Raw genomic sequence first — 21458 nt, forward strand, 5'->3', positions numbered from 1 at the left:
ATTTCAAAATACACTGAACCCAAGTATTACGGAATGGATGTGGTGTTGAAAAAGTGATCATAGCGCGAATTTCCGTAACACGAACTATTTTTTCCCATATACCGTACTCCCATATCAAAAGTGAAGATGCGTTCACACAGGAATTTTTTCAGTCAACACAAGTAATGAAACACACTTATAAATGGAGACATATATACAGTAAACATTTCTTAACACATAATATTTATAGTTTCGACATTTTATAATTTTACTTACCACAAATTTAATAGTACAGTAATACCCCGCTTTACGCGTTTTTTTTTGTGCGTTTCTACATTTACGCGGTACCCCGCCAGAACCGGAATTCCCACTTTACGCTGTGCTCTACTCATATACGCAGGAAGCGGCGCGGGCAGGGTGCGCACAGGGTCGCCCAGTCATCAAAACATTACCGAGTTCTTCACCCACCACAGCCAGCCCAAGTCAGTAATAGTGATAGTGAGGATATGGACTTATATGGACTTTGAGGGGTTTGACAAAGAGGCCCTGCAAGCCTCTGTGGTGGATAGTGATACAATTGATACAAGTGATACAGGTGAGGGCCAATAATCTGCCCTCTGCCTCGGAACCAACCCCCCATCCCCGTGTGCCCAGCCATCTTTTCTACTAATGTAAGTGTTAAAAAACCTAATATTATTCATATTTCTCTTAATTATTAATTGTGTGTGCATACCATCATAAAATTAAGAAGTTATTTTTACTACAACGTAGGTATTGTGTCTGAAAAAGTGGAGTTTGGGGGTCGGCCCAGTCTCTATTTCAATTAATCCCATATGTTCTGTTGTTCACTTTACGCGGGCCTCCGTGGGTTTAATTGACCGCATAAAGCGGGGTTACACTGTACAGTATGCCCTTCAAATTCTCGGGGGTTAGGTTCTCAAAATGGCCGCGAATTGCCAAATCCGCGAATAACATTTGCTGACCAGGGAGGGGGGTATATTTTTACTTGTGATCAAAGAAATGTACAGTATTCCCTTTATATTTTTGCCCTTAGAACAATTATTTCTTTTACCTGTATTGTATATATGTGTGTGTGTGTGTGTGTGTGTGTGTGTGTGTGTGTCTACATACACACATATATACAATACAGGTAAAGGAAATTACTGTCTCTAGAACAAATGGCTCCTTGTCCTGGCCGCAAAAATGACGGCAACTTTAAAACTACCCTTACATCCAGGGTGTCATCTGCGAATAATCGAGATCCGCAAATTGAAAATCCACAAATTTGAATTGCATGCTGTAAATACAAGTTTTAGAAATGGCGCCAGGTTTTTTCCCTGGATCAAACCTCCATAAAACATCTAGTTTTACATCCAGAGTAATTCTTTTACATACTCGTTTAGGTGTAGTACTTGCACTTGAGGTTGGTAAAAAAAAAAAAAATCGTATTTAGAATTTAAAAAAATATTTATTGTAAAATTCCGTAAGGGCGAATTTACATTCCTATCCTGATTTTAGTGGCAGTGATTTACAATGTCCGTAAGGCACATTTCCGTAACCAGAATCCCTGTAACGCGAGGGTCCAGTGTAATAATAAATATAAAGGAAGAGAATCAAGATACAGTGGTCCCTCGGTTGACGAGCGCCTCTGTTAACGAGTTACCTTCCATAAGATTCTTAACTTCGGTTAACGAGCAATCCCTCGATTAACGAGTTTCTTACAAGCCGACCTCAACATGTTTTCGCTTGCATTTGGCGGTCTACCAGCTGTAGTATTAGTCCACCAATACAGTAATCGGTTCTAGGGCTTATATTCCTTACCATTTTAGTAAATATCAAGAAGTTTATACTATTCAATAATTTTAAATGTTTAATATTAAATTTTTTAGTCATTTTAACAATTATTGAACAATATTGAAGGTAAGGAAACTAGTTATATGCGCGCCATCCAGCCTGGCAACACACGAAACATTCGCCAGTCTCTCTGTCTTTTCAGTGGAGGTAACATCTTGCTTGAGACTCTCTTCAACTAAATGCTTTTTTTCTGTGTTTGCAAGCAAATTATTGGTCATTTTGAAATATATTTTACATATTGACAATATATAATGCAGTGCAGTGTTGATTTAAAGAAAATAATCTTGAATTACACCAAGAGTACTAAAATTTTATGGGTGAAATGGCACCATGGGGTGACTTCTCTTCCACCCCAATGCCTTCTCTTCTCCCTTCGCCTCCACCCCCATTCTAATTCCCATCATCATCATCATCATCCAGGAGCCTTCTACTTACACACCTCAAAGTAAGTGTACTTTTCTACCTTTTTTGTTGAATTTAGGCAATTTTCGGTGAGCTGGAACCAATTACCCAAAAACCCATTGAAACAATGGTTTCGGTTAACGAGTTTTTCGGTTAACGAGCAACCTTCTAGAACGGATTGTGCTCGTTAGCCGAGGGACCACTGTATCTATTGATTCCCCCAGACTTTAATTATTCACCAAATCTCTACTTCTCACAGTCTAATAAATAATAACTTGTGAGGAGCAGCCAGAACATAAATAAACCCATTTAACTCACTTTTAAGGAACTCCTTTGCTAAAAAGACTATATACTTGTATTTTATGTATTCATTTCTTCTATGATAAACATACAGCAAAGTATTTACTGGTGACTCCCATCGACAGGTTTTTATTAGTAGGCCTCAGTGGCCAGTCTCTGCTATTGTACATAAGCTCGTGCACTTGACCAGTTTGTCAGTAAAGCTAAACCTCTCCAATTTATGGTCTGTCTCTCTGGATCAAGGTTGGATCAATATAATTTATTAAGTTTATGTGTTGTACTTTACTGTGTGACATTCTCAATGGTTCAGTTTGTTTTATATTGTAGTATTAATTTCATTGTTTTTAATTCCAAAATTCTTACATAATAAATGTTAATGTATCAGAAAAAACAGAAAACATGGTGTAATACAAGTAATGGCATTTTGTTTATTATTTTATCCCAAATCATTATTAAATACAGTACAATACAAATTTATGTTATTTTAATTTAGTCCACTCTCTTGAATAAACTAAGAGATAGTCATCAGTTTCATAATTATGAATTTAATGTTAAAAAAATTTCCCAAGAAAACTTGCTTGATTGGTCACTAAAACCTGACTGTAACACATGTCACACAGATGCTGGGTCTTAAGACTGCATTTTACCTGAAAGAATATTCATTTAAAATATACAGTAAAGCTTCGAATAACGACGGTAATGTGTCCTCCAATATTGCAGTGTAAGGTGAATCATCGTATTGCGAATCATTAATTACCATTAAAATAAAGCAATAATAATGAGATGCATTCCCAAATGTGACCTTTTCATTTATTTTGTGTGGCTTTTTACAAACTATATTCTTTAAATAATGTTTCTGAATGCACCTAATACAATACAAATGAATAATAATATGGTCACACAAGAGGAGATGGGACGCCATTGTTTTCGTTTGTGTTTACAGCCAGGAGTCTGGGACGATAGTTCTACATGAGAAAATGAAGAAAATAAGACCCTGGTTGTAGCTGTAGTAAAATTAATGTAAAAAAATTAATATATGTTTTAAGTAACATTATTTAATGTTAATATATGGAACAATAGAAGTAGCTAACCACTAATGGCAAAGAAAAAAAAAAAGGAGATGGATTGGGAACGCCAACATATACGTGCGCGTTTAAGGGTACCGCGTCATTTATCTTTTTAAGAATATGTACAAAAGATTCATTATTGTTTATTACTGAATATGTATTTGATTGAATTAATCTTCACATATGCGAAATGAACAATACAATTCATTAATAATACGTAGAATATTAAAACACACAAGAGGATAAGAGACGACATTGTTGTCAGTGTTTACACCCATAATGTCAGCTTTCTCGATTACATATACCGCCATCTCGAGAAACGAAAAACGTCTGTAGCTGTCGCCTTCATTGATTTCACTAAAGCGTTCGACCTAGTCGACCACAATATAATCATCAACAAAGCTATTGACCTCGGGCTTCGGAGAAGTCTTATACCATGGCTTACAGACTTCCTCAGTGACCGACGCCAAGCTGTACGCTTCCGAGGGGCTGTCTCCACCTTTCGGTCACTCACCTGTGGCGCCCCCAAGGCACCAAGATGGGACCACTCTGCTTCCTTATGCTCATCAATGATGCCCTAAGAGAAACCCCTGCTCGCTGGAAATATGTCGACGACTCCACCATTGGGATCAGCGCCAACAATTCTGCTCCAAACTATACCGCCCCTTCAGGATTTATTGAACAGTCTCCAAAACTGGGCCACCAACAACCATGTCACCATCAACCATACCAAGACCATGGTTATGCACATCAACCTCTCCTCCGACATTGTCCCACCTCCTTCCATTACTCTAGGTCCCAACACACTCCAGGTTGTAGATTCCACGAAGCTCCTCGGCGTCACCATAGACAACAAACTAAATTGGAAACCACACGTCAGTGAAGTTGTCAAATCCTCCAGTTTCCGCCTCCACCTCCTCCGCCGACTCAAGTCCCTCGGAGTTCCTGCACACGAGCTCCTCAGTGTTTACACAACATTCATACTTCCCAAGCTCACCTATGCCTCCCCCACCTGGTCTTCCTCCCTAAATGCCACACAACGTAAACACCTAGAAAAAGTGCAAAAGAGGGCATGCAAGATTATTCTCTCCCCTTCCTACTCCACATATCAAGAAGCGCTCAACACACTGACCCTTTCGACTCTCACTGACCATCACCACGACCTCATCTGCAAATTTGGTAAGAAGCTTCTACACCATCCCCGACACCGGCTCCTACTACCACCTGAGATCCCTTGTCCGAGAATTGCTGTTCGACACCACAACCGCATCCAGCCCATACGTGCACGAACTGATCGCTATAAGAACAGCCCAGTCCCAACCATTGTAAAGATTATCAATAACTTGTAATAAATCAGTGTATTCACTCCCAGTAAACACTGCTCCTTACACTGTCACTATGTTGAAATGAACTGTAGTTTGAGCTTTTCCCCATCTAGTTATTATATGTCTTATTTGTGTCACTTATGTTACTTGTATATTATTTGTAATTCGTAACCCATTCCCCAAATATGTACCTGTATATTTTCAGCCTTCTGGCTGCCAAGCTCTTTCAATAAACCGTTAATTATTATTATTATTATTATTTATTCACCTGAAACTGAAGAAAATAAGACCCTGGTTGTTGTTGTAATAAAATTAATGTAAAAAAATATGTATGCTTTAATTAATGTTACTTAATGTACAGTAAACGTAAGCACTGATATTAAAGAAAAAGTGAGACTGATAGTGGAACGCCAATGTATACGTGCGCACTCAAGGAAACCTAGTCATTTATCTTAAGAATATGTACAAAAGATTCATTATTGTTTATTACTGAATATGTAATTGATTGAATTAATGTTTATATATGTGAAATGAACAATGCAATTCGTTAATAATACGTAGAATATTAAAACACACACGAGGAGACAAGACGGCATTGTTTTCGTGAGTGACGATGGTTCTACATAAGAAACTGAAGAAAATAAAACCCCTGTTGTAGCTGTAGTGAACTTAATTTAAAAAAATTTAATACCTGTATGTATGTTTTAAGTAATGTTATTTAATGTTAATAAATGGAACACTAGAAGTAGCTAACCACTAATGGTAAAGAAATAAAGCGAGATGATTGGGAACGACAACGTATGTACAGTAAGTGCGTACATGTGAAAACAAATCGTCATTTCTCTACATATGAAAAAGAAAGCAACACTTATTTACTGTTCATACATGTTTTCAATAATATTTACAAATGTAAAACAAAAATTCTACACACCAATGGTGGTAAAGTCTAAAATATATGGAGAGCCAATGAATACTGTGCGAGTTTGTACTCAAATGACGAAGTCATCAGGTTCAGCTCTGGCTGAAGCTGTAGCTTTCCATAAAGCTGTTGCTGAAACTGTTACTGAACATGAAGTTGATGTTGAAGCTGCTTATGATGCTGAATTCGATGGTTTAGGCCCCTGAATAATAAAGCTGTCGAAAGAACCTTGCACAGCTGCTTTCTTTTCTCATTATACATCTTTATGTAGAGGTCATTTGCGTTTATTTAAATTTAATGCTTTGTTCTGTTAATGGATCCACTTCAGAAAATATGTTCATTGCCTGCTCCATATAATATCCACAGACCTCTCACCTTTTTCATATCGTTTTAAACACATCTAGTTTCTCGGCTAAGCTTATACACTTTCTATTAGCTTTTGAAACGACACTACCATCACTTGCTCTCCTGCTCATGTTGAATGCAAAAATGCTGTAAGAAACCTGAGAAAGTTTTTCTCTTGTTCCTGTTCAGATGCGTGAAAACAAAAGGCCCGCCAAGCTCTGACTGTTGTTTACTGGCGATGTACATTAACACTCATGAGCCAGGCAGCTTCTTGCCCAAGGCGCTCTTTCATTTTTTTACAGTATTTTTTTTTATATAATACATATCGAGATAGTTATTATTTATATGAAAATGTAATTTTATTTTATTTTTATTATATTTTGGTCGTAAATATGAATTAAATAAGGACGTAAATTGAATTGGGTCCTAAATTACCTGGGGTCTTAAATATGAAAAGTTGTTGGTCGAACCGTTGTTATCAGAGGCTTTACTGTACATGTAAACAGCAATGAATATTTAATTTACCGAGGTTCAAGCATCAGTAAGTGTCTCAGACAATAAGTTATAACTCTGTACACAGACACCTGGCAAAAGTCCAGGAAGACTTGACACCAGTTATGTTGTAATCGTAATTATTGGAATTGATTCCACATTTTTTTGAGGAACTGTATTTATAATGGATTTCATTGTCTTGGAAAACAAAGGAATTGTAACCACAATCAATTCCAAAGCAAAAGGAACCATACTCATGATTACATCATATCAAATTGACATTGGGGAGAACAAAGATGAGTGAAGCAGGACCTCACCCATGCCACGAGACACAGAGTTGGCCAATTCCCAAAGGACTTTGCACTTTTATAATCCCTACGTTGACTTGACACCTTTGTTGTTTAAGATATGTTATTGGTCCACAGTGTGAAGAGTGGGAGGTGCCTGACGGTGTTTGGATTAGTAGGTCCCATGACACTGGTAAATAATTCTCACTCAACAGCAAGACTGGGCAAAAACATCATGTAACAAAAATCTGTCTATATAGTTATGATGTTGGGAATTTATATAAATTTAGTAATATATAGATGAAATAGAGCTTATAGAAAATTAATCACATAGATATAGGCATAGACAGCATTTTAAGTAAATTTGCTGATAACACTAAAATAAGGGCGAGTAATTAAATCTGACGTGGACTCCGAAAAATTACAGGAAGACTTAAAACACTTTCTCAGTCTGAAAAATGGCAGAAGAAATTTAATATGGAAGTTAAGTACTTACCCTAGGAGATGTAAATAAAGAAACCAGATATCAAATTGAAGTGTTGATATTTGAAAATCTGATTACAAGAAAGATTTAGGAGTAATGGTAAGCAGGAACCTTAAGCTAATACAGCAATGCAAATATGATTGCATTAACAAGGTACTTGGGTTCATACAAAAGTGTTAGTTACAAGACTAGCGAGGTTATCCTTAAACTAAATCTCACGTATGTGAGACCTCACTTTGATTATGCGGTTCACTTTTGGTCACCATACTATACAATGGATATCGAATCACGAGAAAGCATTCAGAAGAGAATGACAAGGCTAATCCCGTGCATTAGGATCTTTGAGTATGGAGACAGATTAAAGCATCTGAATTTGCACTCCCTCGAGTCATAGAGTGAAGAGCGATACGATTGAGATACATAAATGGAAGACAGGGTTAAACAAAGGTGATATAACAAAGGTACTTAAACTACAATAAGTCCTCGCTTAACGTTGGGGTTATGATCCTAAAAATGAGACGTTATATGAAACAACGTTAAGCGGATCAATTTTCCCCATAAGAAATAGATAAAATACGGGAGTTATGTTCCTGAGCCTCCCTTTGCCCCATGAAATACATTACATATACAGAAAATCATTGCAATTTCTATAGAAAATAATGCATACATATACAACTAAGTTTGTATTGGTACTCACCAATGGGCGGAGGTGGTAGAGCGAGTGTGTGGTGGATAGTGAAGCAGAGGAGGAGGATGGTGGGAGGGGAGGAGTATGGCGGGAGTGGAGGAGGAGGGTGGGAGCGGAGGAGGAGGGTGGTGAGTCACTGAGACTCTGCGCCAAGCCAAGAGAGCATAGTGCGGCCAGACGAGAGCGGGTGATGCACCGTAAAATGTAGTCTGTGACGACGCAAAATAGTGTAGTATCGGATCACCAGGATGTTAAACGAATTTTTGGTCTCTGAAGTTTAGCGACGTAGTACCAAAACAACGTTAAGCGGGACGACGTTAAACGCAGACATACTGTATCTAACTAGGCGTGAACATGTAGCAATGATTTTAAATTAGACAAATTTAGATGTAGGCATGAGATAGGTAAACACTGGTCTGGAAATAGAGTAGTGGATAAGTGAAACAAGTTACCAAACACCATCATTAACTCGAGTTCATTGTGTAGCTTAAAATATAGGTTGGACAGATATATGAGCGATGTGAATTGGGTGTAAACCGGGCTGCCTAGTAAGGGCCAATAGGCCCACTGCAGTTTCCACCATTCTTATGTTCCTAAACTTATGGTACAGAATGTGAAAAAAGTATTATAGCATCAAATTAAAAAATTAAGATATTCTATGTAGAAATTCTCGAAAATGTAGGTCTATGGAAATATGTGGAATGATTTCGTATGAATAAAATCTTCATTAAGTAGGTACCAATTTTTTATTTACAGTAGCTATATGTTCTCATATTTATGACTTGTTGAGTTATGTTTTTTTTGTCGTATTTAATATTCTCTATACAGTATTTAGCAATAAACTCCATTCATGACAGTGATTAAGTATTGTATTGTTTTCTTTTGTTTACCTAATTTGGCATCGTAGGAATCATGATACTTTTGGAAGGAATCGTAATTGTAATCATGGACTTGAAAGGTAATCGTAATCGATTCCATTTGTGGAGGAATCATAACATGTCTGCTTGACACCTGTAGAGGCCTATGGTCAGGTGTTGACATCTCTAAGCCACCAAGAAAATGGGAAGTCACAGAGATACACTTAATGGTGAATACAATACAGTACAGTAAAAAAAACTAACACTCACCTGGATGTTTAGTGATGGTATCACTTGAGGACCAGGGTAAATGTTGTCAAAATGGGTCTTGGCAGAGTGGAGGTATATGTAGTTAATGGGGGTGTTGATGCCTCCCAGTTAATGAGAGATTGTCCCTGAAGGTTCATACCAGGAGTGTTAGGGAAGATCTTAGCACCAAACTCTTGGTACCTCTGTAGAAAAAGAAAAATACTACATGCCAACAAACTCGTCGAGTTCTATATTTTTCCATAAAAAACGCTTTACAGTAATCCCTTAAACTACACGGGTTTGAACATCACATTCCTCGCCCGTCCGCGGATTGCATTACAGGTTGCTTGGGGAGCAAGGGAGGTTGTGTACGTGTGTCGCATGTGACATTTTCCACTCATGGCCGTATGGTTGTCTCGCCCTCACTGTTAGCCCGCGAAGAGCTTTGTTGTTTACGTATCCATTCTGCCTTCCCCTACTCTCTCACCATGCCTCACAAATGCCCTACTCCTCCTGAATAGTGGCATGAGCTATGCTGTCTGTGGTCACCATTATGTCATGAACAAGTCGAGCATTCGTTACATAAAGAAGAAAGGGAGAGCCATGAGTGCATTGTCCTGAGTGTTACAAGTGCTGCCAACAAGACACTGCATCACAGAGACCCTGTTATGAGCAAGATGGAAAAGGCTCTCAGTATTTGGATTGAAGATAAGAACTGCCGTAACGTAAATGTTGAATCTCTAATTATCAGGGACAAAGCTAAGACCCTATATGAACGTTTTTCAAGAGATAGTGCAAGTGGTGGTGCTAGCCTGGCGAGGTGCTAATAGTGCAAGTTATGCAAGTGGTGACATTCAAGGCCAAAAGAAATCATCCTTTACAGCTAGTAAAGGATGGTTTAAAAAGTTTAAGAAGAGATACGGTCTGCAGAACCTCAAGATTACTGGAGAAGCAGGTTCCACAGGTCAAGATGCTGCTAAGGCTTATCCAGCTCAGTTTAAAGCTCACATTCAAGAGAAGGGGTACAAGCCTGAACAGGTGTTCAATGCCGATGAGACTGGCTTATGGTGACAAAAATGCCTAATAGAATGTTCATCTCTGTAGAAGAGTAAAGTGCACCCGGATTTAAGGTCGCCAAAGACCATGTTTCACTTCTCGTCGAGTTCTATATTTTTCCATAAAAAACGCTTTACAGTAATCCCTTAAACTACACGGGTTTGAACATCACATTCCTCTTACTAATTTTTTACCGCCACAACAAAAAGGCCTGGATGACCACTGCTTTATTCACAAACTAGTTTCACAACTGTTTTGTACATGAAGTAAAGAAATTTTTCCTCAAGAAGGTCTTAGATTTCAGAGTGTTGCTAACAACTGACAACTGCAAATCCCAATATTAAGGTGAAAACAGAGAGAGACTAACTCCTGTTTGCTGTGTTAAGAGGCTGGATGCCGCGCATTAAACTAGTCACTTTACCTTCAATTATGCTCAATAATTGTTAAAATGACTAAAAAATTGAATATTAAACTTTTAAAATTATTGAATAGTATAAACTTCTTGATATTTACTAAAATAGTAAGGAATTTAAGCCCTAGAACCGATTAATGTATTGGCGGACTGATACTAAAGCTGGTTGCCTGGTCAGTGCAAGTGAAAACATGTTGAGGTCGGTTCGTAAGAACTTCGTTAACCGAATTTTTTTTCGTTAACCGAATTGAAGATCCTTATGGAAGGCAGTTCGTTAATCGAAATTACGTTAACCGAGGTGTTTGTTAAATGAGGGGTCACTGTACTATACATTTATCTCAAGGAAGTATTATGAAACATTTAGTATCATCTGGAATAGTACAATAGCATGGTAGTAATAAGTATATAGCACTGTGTTACCACGGTTATCACTTCAATATTTATTTATTTTATTATTATTTTTTTTTATTTTTTTTATTTTTTTTATTTATACATACATATACACATACCTATACATATATACACATATATATATATATATATACCTATATATATACATATATATATCTATATATACATATATATATACATACACATACATATATACACACACACACACACATATACAGTACATACATATACATTAGAGTGGAATTTAAAAACATAAGTATAATGGGGGAGCAGTACAACCTGGGTTGTGCAGTAATAAGGTTGAACAAGAGGACAGAGCTTTCAGGATTATGTCTAGTTGACAATTATGTGTATTGCAATGGTAATTACTTATTTACTTACATGATAATTTCCGATAAAATGGATTTGGTGGTACAATAAAAGCAGGTACTGTAAATATAGTAAGTGTTACAAGAAATATTAATACTTCGACAATAGATATTTTTTTAGAGATGATTTAAAGGAAGGGAGCGTAGTCTTTGCTCTGATGGGTGGGGGTAAGTTGTTCCATACCTTCACACCATGATATTTTATGGAGGTCTGGGACTGAGAGGAGCGCATGGGGGGTGGTCTTAGTAGCTCTGGGTGCCTTAAGTTGTATCTCTGATTATTCCAGAACTGGAAGTAATTATTGTGAAGCAAATGATTGATAGATTTGTAAACAAAGAGGGCACAGCAGTAAGTGTTAATATCTTCGAATTTTAAAATTTTCAATATAGCAAATTTTTCGTCAGTGTGATCTGTTTTTTTCAAGTAGGTCATTGTCCGTACAACTCTCTTTTGTGCAGTAACCAGGGATTGTGTTTTTGAAGAGCCAGAGGCCCCCCATAGTGTGTGACAGTGTATCAGGTGTTGGTAAACAAGATCATGATAGATTTCTTTCATTGCTGTGAGAGTGAGTGACTGTCGAGTGTGATACATGATACCGCACTGTTTATTGATTTTACTGTGTATGGCTTGTATGTGGTTTCTCCAGTTAAGTTTCTCATCAACAATAACTCCGAGGAATTTAGCATTTTGTTCGCGTTTGAGGACTATATTTCCAAGGTACAGGGGGTTCAAGTCTGGAGGTAAGTTTTTTCTTCCGTGAAAGATCGTGTAGTGGGTTTTCTCAAGATTTAGGGTCAGTTTATTACCTATTACCCAGGTCCCGACTTTAGTTAATTCAGTGTTCATAGTTCTAATCAAGGAATGGAGGTCTGAGTTGCTGGGAACCTTGGGGGACTCCATAGAAGATAGGCGAGGAGTCAGATTGGTGGTTATTATAACAGACATAATATAACATACATACTGCATCCTGTTGGACAGATATGAGGTAAACCAATTGTGGGACAGGCCCCTAACACCGTAATGTTCAAGCTTTGAAAGTAGGATGGTATGGTCGACAGTATCGAAGGCTTTAGAGAGGTCCAAGAATTTACCGACTGTGAACTGACTGTCATCATAGGAATTTAAGATATCATTAGTAAAGGATAGCAGAGCACTCTCAGTCGACCTTCTAGCTCTAAATCCAAACTGGGAGTCTGTAAAGATGTCATTGGCATTGCAGAAGGAATTTAGTCTATTACATGCTAGCTTTTCCAGTATCTTATTCAAGGCTGGGAGGACTGATATGGGGCGGTAGTTCTTGAAGAAACCTTTGTCCCCAGATTTTTTATATGCCGGGTGGACTGTAAAAATTTTCAGTTTATCAGGAAAGACACCACTAGTGAAGGAGGAGTTACAAATGTGGAGGAGAACAGGTAGTAATAAGTGAGCCACTTTTTTAATGATGCTCATTGGTATATTGTCTTCGCCTGCTGCTGCATCTTTGGACATTTTTATGATGGCCAGTAATTCATCTGCTGTGACAGGGGATAAGAATAGTTCATTTTGCTGTCTGTTTTGCAGGTAGGCTCTAAATTCCTCATGGTGATCAGGGATGCTCTCTGCAAGATTTTTCCCAACATTAATAAAATATTCATTGAAGTGGTTGGCAATGAGGGAGGGTTCCGTTATAACTGAATCGTTTATCATAAAAGCTGAGTGGGGGGCCGAAGGTTGAGTGTTCCTGTTCTGAATAGAATTTATGACATTCCAGGTTTTCTTACTATCGCCTGATGCTGACTGGAGCTTATTTGTATAATAGTTACGACAGGCATTTCTAACTGCTTGAGTTACTCTATTTCTGATACTTCGGTACTGTACTATACTGTACTGTACATGGAAAAATACAGTAGGTTACAAAGTCACCATTTCCTATCATAAAAATGTACAGTCGGCCACAAGAATAAGTATACACCTACAGTTCGTGTTTGAGACAAAATATCTGGTAACACTGTCCTGAACAGAACAGACATAATTACAAAATAACCTGTAATTTATGTTTTATTCCTACATATATGTTTAAATTCATTTGTTGCGAATGTTTGACTAGTGTCTTGTGTTTATATTACAAGTAATATATTGTATCCAATGGTAGTAAACTTGTTGCCGAATAGGATTGCATTTATCAAACAGCTCTCTCCTCCTCCCCCCACTATTTCTCTTACCCTTCTTTTTTTTATTGATGTTTGGATTAGTAAAGGAAGGAAGAGGAGTAAATAGAAGAATAAAGAAAGGAAAACAAATAGTTAGAGATAACAGGTGGGGGCCGAGTTTCATCATGCATCTGGATGCAGAGTTTCAACGTTACCAGACCATTTCCGGACCTTACAGCTACAGTGTGTACAGTACAGGTAGTTCTGCTATAACGCGATAATTGTGTTCTTGTAAAATATCGTGTTATAGAAAATCGCGTATTAGAAATAACAGGGCTTATGGAGAAAATAGGGTTAGGTGCAGATTACTCGAAATCGAAAACATTTAGTAGTTAGCCTAACACAAAGGATAGCACAGTCTAAATAAATGTTACATTCATATCTAATAATGAAATCATACAGTAAATGTAACACTTTACCTTGAAAAAATATGAATGTAACTTGATGGGGGAAAAGGGTGATTTTGAGGTTGATAACATCGAGCTTCTCTTCAAGGGTTATAGCCTTTCTTTTACGATCATCACCGGGAATTCTATCACCAGAACGCTTCTTGGAGATATTCTTCTTTACCATATTCACAGTTAATACCACAAAATTGGAGAAATAGTAAGCAAAAATCGCGTTATAGCAAACAAGCGTTACCGTTAAACAAATATCGTTCCTCTATTCATAAATCGCGTTAGAGCAAATTCGCGTTATCAAAACATGCGTTATAGTAGAACTCACTGTATACTTATTCCTGTGGCCGACTGTACATCAGGGGTTCAGTACTTGCACCTTTTTAAACTACCCTGGCATAAAAATGACAATGCAACAGAGATGCTGTTTGATAAAACAACCAAAATCTCGATAACAATGTTTACAGGATGAACCAAGCAACACAGAGCATAAGTTAAAGACATTAGCTAATGTCCTTTAAGAACATTTTGTGAAAAGCTATTAATATATTCCGCAATATTGGAGCAGATGGCTAACACTAGAAGGAGTTGTTCGATTGCATTCATTTTTTCTACAGATGTTCTTTGGATGATATTAAGTAACAAAAATGATACAAAACTTTTCATTTTAATTACAAGTATTTTGTTTTTCTCTATCGACACTAAAAAATCCCCTGTAGTCAGCAGGGCATGAAGGATGAGGTAAATTGCGGTGTAAAATACGGTGAAAACTGATCATATGAGACTAAAATGATTTTTCTACGTGCTTTATATGTGAAGGAATTACAGGCAGTTATTTACCGTAAATACTCCTCCAAAAAATCTGCCATGTCAGCATGTGTTGTCTTCCGCTGTGTGTGTTTCTGTGCAACAACCGAGCCGCTCAGTTTGAGAGTACTCTAATATCCACAAAAAACATAAAATAATACCATGCTGCTTCAAGAAAATTGCTTTCAGTGGTACCACATATCAAAGTAAGTACTGTACTTTGTTTAATATGCCAGGGGTCCAGGGAATTTAGGTAAGATTAGGTGGGATTCTTTGGTTGGTTAGGTCAGGTTCTATTTGGTTTTGTGCATTGTCGTATCATTTTTATTACTTACTATCATCCAAAGAACATGTGGATAAAATTAAATCAATTAAACAACTCCTTCTGGTGTTAGCCATCTGCTCCACCTTTACCATATACTACAGGTATTTTATAAATTACTACTACTAATACAAACCCACTATATAATATGTTACGTACTTTAATAAACCGTAAATCCATGCTCCACATATTGGTGGTCGAACTATTTGTTCATTTTAAGACACGTACCAGGTAACCTATGTACAGTAACGTACACCCACAATGAGCTACGTACTGTACCAGTAAATTAAAGACCTTAATACTTCCTCTAAGCACATTTTATGAAAAACTACCATTACTGTATACTGTATACAAGTACAGTACCTGTATTTTATAAATTACTATTTTCATTACTAACCCACCAGATACTGTAGTTATTTACATGTTTAGATATACGTACTGTAAATCTATATACAACATACAGTACTGGTAGTGCCTTCTTCTTGTTATAATAATAATACCAGTAGAGTGAACCCACAACATGTACAGGAGCTACCAGGGTTAGGTTTCACTGTTATCATTCATAAATACAGGTAATTCTTGAAATATATTGTGCCTGAACCAGCAACTGAAGGGAATTATACCATATTAGATAAACAATGTCTTACCACATGAAGAGGCCAAAAAGTGGATGAGAAAAATGTTTCATCTAATCTAATTTTTAAAATTTTACCCTAAAACGAATCTTGGCCTAATAGGGGTTTTATAATTCATGTGTTCAGTACTTAGATCAATGGTTGGGTTACTTGCAATCCCTTGAGAATATGCAGTTATTTGACGAGTTTGTGTGTGTTTCAAAGTACTGTACATTAATGATGAGAAACATAAGAACACAAGAGCATAAGAATGGAGTAAACTGCAGGGGGCCTGTTGGACCATACTGGGCAGTCCCGTTTACACCCAACCCCTATCGCTCATATATCCGTCCAACCTATATTTGAAGCTATCCAGAGTGTTTGAGTTAATAATGAAGCTTGGTAACTTGTTCCACTCATCCACTACGCTATTTCCAAACCAATGTTTACCTATCTCACACCGAAATCTAAAATTGTCTAGTTTAAAACCATTGCTACGAATTTGTTCCTGGTTGGATAATTTATGTACCTTTGTTATATCACCTTTGTTTAACACTGACTTCCATTTATATACTACCCCATTCTACATCTCTCGAGGGAGTGCAACTTCAGATGCTTTAATCTGTCTCTATACTCAAGGTTTCTAATGCCCAGGATTAGTCTTGTCATCCTCCAGTGTATGCTTTCTAGGGATTCAATATCCATTCTGTAGTACAGTGACCAAAAGTGAACTGCATAATCAAAATGAGGTCTCACAAGTGCAAGATATAGTTTTAGGATAACTTAGCTAGTCTTGTAACTAACACTCATTTGTTTGAACCCAAGTACTTTGTTAGCCTTGTTTTCAGCAAATATTCAATGTTGTCTTGGTTTAAGATTCCTACTTAACATTATCCCTAAATCTTTCTTACAGTCGGATTCCTCTATATCAACGTTGTTCATCTGATATCTGATTTCTCTGTTTACATCTCCTAAGCTAAGTACTTTACATTTGTCCACACTAAATTTCTTCTGCCATTTTCAGGCCATGCTAAGATTTTTTTTTTTTTAAGATCTTCCTGTAGTTTTGCGGAGTCCTCGTCAGATTCAATTACTCACCCAATTTTATTGTGGTCAGAAAATTTTCTTATGTTGCTGTCTACTCATATATCTAAGTCATTTATATACAGTACTGTATATAATAAATAGTAAAGGTTCAAGTATTGAGCCTTGGGATACTCCAGTAGTGATGTTACCCCAATCGGATTTAGTGCCATTAATGCTGACTCTCTTTTTCCTGTCCTGTAACCTGGAATAAATCCAGGTTACCAAGAGACGTGGACTGGGGAGAATAATTCACTCACTTCAAAGACAGAGATATCAGTCCTCAATGCATGTCTGAATTGGTTCAGTACATACTGTCTTCCTGGGACTAATTCTTCTACTGAAAGTGCTTTCTCTCAAATGAATATGATGTGGACATCTGAAAAATCACATCTTCAGTCCCAATCTTCAAAGCCTTAAAAATAACTAAAATAAAGGGCGAAATTATTGTTTCGGTTATCCACCTAATTGGAATTCGAAATCAGGTATTTCCAATGGTAGTAATTTGCGATAGAAATGAAGATCAGACTCATTCAAAACACATCAAAATTCTTTGGAAAAACATAACTTCAACCTAACCTAATCCAACCTGGTAAAATAAAATCCTAAAATTCGCTAAATGGCCGAAACAATAATAATTCCAAATAAATTTCAATAAAACTTGTCTGTAGTTCAACAATATGCTAACATCCACTCCAGAGTTACTAAAAAAGATCTCATCCAGTGAAAAATACAAGAATTGAAATACATTATTTTTGTGCATTGATAAGCCATCCTAAGACCTATAAGTTGTAAGTTAAATAGTACTTTCATAATATTAACCAAAAGATGTCATGTACTACTTATGTTGTTAGCCAAATATTTTTTTAATTATTATTCATGAGATGTTCCGGTTTTAGCTCCAGGAAATCTGGTCACCTTAAGAATACCTTACCTTCCAAATTGGGTATTACTCAACCAATATGGATATCGAGTTGAGCAAAATGCTTTTCCAATGGTTTGGACAATTTTAAGACAATTTTCTTCGATGATGTTTCCCTCGCAAATTACTTAAATATACTGGGGAATCCCAGGTTAGGTACTTATAGGTCATTTGCGACGGAAAAATCATAGAAGAAAAGTGTCAAAATTGTCTTAACTATCGGAAAATCACATTGCTCAACTCGAGAGCCATATTGGTTGAAAATGCAAATTTACCCCAAATTGATTCGCTTTCCTCTGTTAGCGGAAAGAACAACCTAAACCTGGAAATATTACTGTAATATTAAGAGGTCCCTGTACGCTTCTATCAGGTGTTAACTACATTCCATCAACAAAGGCAAGAGAGTAAACCTACATATATGGCGTCACTACTACAAGTAGCTACTGTTTAAAGGTCAGGTTATATTAAGTAGTAATACAGCGCCTCTTATAGATTAACGAGTAACTAATAAAACAATTCACTTACAATTACTGGACAGATTTTTGAGGCGTGTCAGCCGTCACCATCTTGACGCTTGTTGTTAGTGTTGGGTCAACTGGTCGCTTGTCCTCCTCTCTTAAACTTTCCGTTTTCTTTAAAATAACTTTGTGAAGAATGTAAACTGATATTTTATTGGTTCGGGCAGGAATGCAGACATCATATCAAGTGTTTTGCGTGATTCCGTATATTCAACAAGAAATCCGTTTTGTTGCCTTTTGACAGCTCTTCCTTTATAAAGCGTGACACCAATTTAGTCAATAGTGCAACGTCCTTTTGTAACGTGAGAAGAACTGCTTATCCTTACAGAATGAAAATCGTTTCTGACTTCTGAACTTTCTTTTGGTAAGGACACATGAGTAAATCTCTTGGGAAGTTCAACCATCTTCTACTTGAGCTCTGTTTCCGCCACATTGGTAGTCACGATGATTCATTCGACCAACCTGGTCTTCACTTTGCTTCACCAACTTTCGCAGGGACGGATCTAGGAAAATCAAAAGAGGGGAGGTCCAAGAAGTTTTGTGTGGTGGAACAAAATGAGTCAAGCGAGTCCACCCAGCTGTTTTTTTTTTGGTGGGGTGGGGAGGGGGCTGTTAGCTCCCCTCCCCTCCCCTTTTTTTTAATCTGGCCAATATCATGGGCATTTTGAGGCCATTTTGAAGCCATGAGCACTTAATATTAGATGTTCTGAGGTCAGTAGTAAAAAATAAATGAACAAAATATTTTTTCGAGCTTGCTTGTGCGGGTGGACATGTTGTTGCGGTGGTTCTAGTTGTGCGAGGTGTGCCATTTACACCTGTTTTCGTCAAATGATGTTAAATCTTCAAAATGTAGTCAAAAGCTTCCCACGTCATTCTCGTGTATAGAAAAAAAATACTTGGGTCTCTTTTTAGCTCATTGTAATTTTCTCTACTGCAATTGATTTCATGTATGCCAGTGTAGTGGAATTCTCCCCTACAAACGCTGTTTGTCGCTGCCTAGCCGACCCCACCAATTCCCCAGTGTATGCCTCGTGGTCTAGGTCAACCAGCGCCGCCATACATCACGGAGCGGGGGTCAACTGCTAAGCCACGCCTACCCCCGCTATTTAAGACCAGACCTCGTGGTGATCTGCCTCTTTCTACCTACAGCCGCAGCCAGCAACACCTCCTCCTCCGCCGCTGCCTGGCGGCCCTTCGCTCCTCCGCCTGCCTGGCGGTCCTCTCTCCCGCTGGCGAGCACGGCGACCCACAAGCTGTCCTTCTCTGAGCGTCCTCACCAACCAGCTCTCTCTACATCACGCTTGTAACCACGCTGCCTTCCCAGCACCAAGCTGCATTGTACATCCAATACAACATGTATATAGAGAGCACATTGTGAGTTTCCTTTCTCCATCCCATCCTGAGTGTGAACCAAACAATCTCATACCCCACAAATGTTTTCAGGTTTTCTTGTGATTACCAAAGATCGGTCCAGATTAAATGAAAATATGCAAATACAGGATTGAATATGGATCCAATAAGATCCTGGTGATCCTTCCTGAAACGAGTAAGGCGTCCGTTAATTATATGGTTCTTCCTTTAAGACATCCCTCAAGTTTGTTATGGTCATCCTCTCTCATGCGCTGGTAGTTATTTGAAGGAAGCACAATATTCCTACTTGAATGTCGTGTTTTGCTTTTCACATATAATATTTCGTCATAAAATATGGTGCCCTCTGGCAGGCACGAATTGTTCCTAATGTTGTCTTGTTTATCATAGTTTCTTCAGCTTTTAGGGCCAAAAATCCAAAGAAGGAAACTTAAGAGTTTTATACTGGAATTTTGAAGATCATACAGTACTTTTACTTTTTACTTTTATCCTTTTCTCCACTGATCGACTCGTTAGCCGGTTGGTTACGTCTCTTATGCACTGTTGGCATGTACTGGCTCCTAAATGTATCTAATACCTGTGCCAGTGTTGGTCAAGTCTGGTCTTGAAATAGCTCACACTTGGTGCCGTCAAAGACTCTCTGGCAGATTGTTTCAAGAGTTCACACTTATCACTCCAGAAAAGTTTGCCCTTGCAGTTTTCTGGACTTGTGGTATTTTCAACTTTGGGCAGTGACCTCTAGTGGGGCGGGCGTCCGCCAGCTCCAGGTATAGACACTCAACTGAGTAATGTTCTCTGGGGTGTTTATAGTTCGTTGTCAACATACACACCCAGGGCCTTTTCACATTTAATCTCCATTAATGCTGTTTCTTCGTCCTGTTAGGACAAGTGGTACGTCGCCTTACTTTTGGTATGACATAGAGACATCCACTTGCATTTTGAGACATTAAATCTCAACAGCCATTCCTTTGACCACTCCTGAAGCTGACACCAGGCCCAGTACACTGTCCTGTTGTACCTTGCCTGTCTTACTTGTACTCCTACTTTTATCCTCATATTCCTCACTTACAGAAGTCCTTCAGCCCTCATACATTGCCATAAGCACTTGTGCAGAACACTCCTCGACCTCTAAATTTCTCATTGCTTATCATATGTGTTCTCCCAAATTCTACAAATACAAAGCTCAGCTTTGCTTTTATCCTCTTCGCCACTGATCGGCTTGTTAGCCGCTTGGGCGATCGGTCATGTCTCTGATTACTTTTCCTTTTCATTTATCTTCTTCACCAAAAGATCGGCTCGCTAGCCGCCCGGGCGATAGGTCACGTCTCTGTCACTCACTGTTGGCAAATACTGGGCATGCACCGGCTCCTGAATGTACCTCAACCCGCTCCAGTGTTGGTCAAGTCTTGTCTTGAAAGAGCTCACACTCGGTGCCGTCACAACACTCTCTGGTAGATTGTTCCAAGAGTTTACAACCCTCACTCCAAAAAAGTTTGCCCTTACAGTTTTCTGGACTTGCGGCTTCTTCAATCTTGAGCTGTGACCCCTTGTGGGGCGAGAGTCCGCCAGCTCCAAGTAAGGACACTCGACTGAGCAGTGCCCCCTGAGATGCTTTTACACCTCAACTAGGTCCCCCTTGCCCCGTCTGTAGTAAAAGGTAGGCAAGTTCAGGCACTCCAATCTCTCAGGGTAGCTGAGGTGCCGAAGTGCAGGCACCAGTCTGGTGGCCCTCCTTTGAACA

General features: G+C 38.2%; 1 protein-coding gene across 3 annotated transcripts in view; it reads right to left on the reverse strand.

Moving 5' to 3' along the window:
- The window catches only part of LOC121871030 (RNA binding protein fox-1 homolog 1-like), a 76976-nt gene extending 58536 nt beyond the window's left edge, over positions 1-18440 (reverse strand). For all 3 annotated transcript variants that reach the window (XM_042373091.1, XM_042373092.1, XM_042373089.1), the window contains exons 1-2: positions 18357-18440; positions 9270-9451 (exon numbers count right to left, since the gene is read on the reverse strand). The gene's annotated coding sequence lies outside the window, so the exon portion shown is untranslated. The remainder of the gene's footprint in view (positions 1-9269; positions 9452-18356) is intronic.
- Positions 18441-21458: the final 3018 nt, after the last annotated feature.

The sequence above is a fragment of the Homarus americanus genome, unplaced genomic scaffold (genome assembly GCF_018991925.1).
Source record: "Homarus americanus isolate GMGI-L3 unplaced genomic scaffold, GMGI_Hamer_2.0 scaffold52512, whole genome shotgun sequence".
Classification (NCBI taxonomy): domain Eukaryota; kingdom Metazoa; phylum Arthropoda; class Malacostraca; order Decapoda; family Nephropidae; genus Homarus; species Homarus americanus.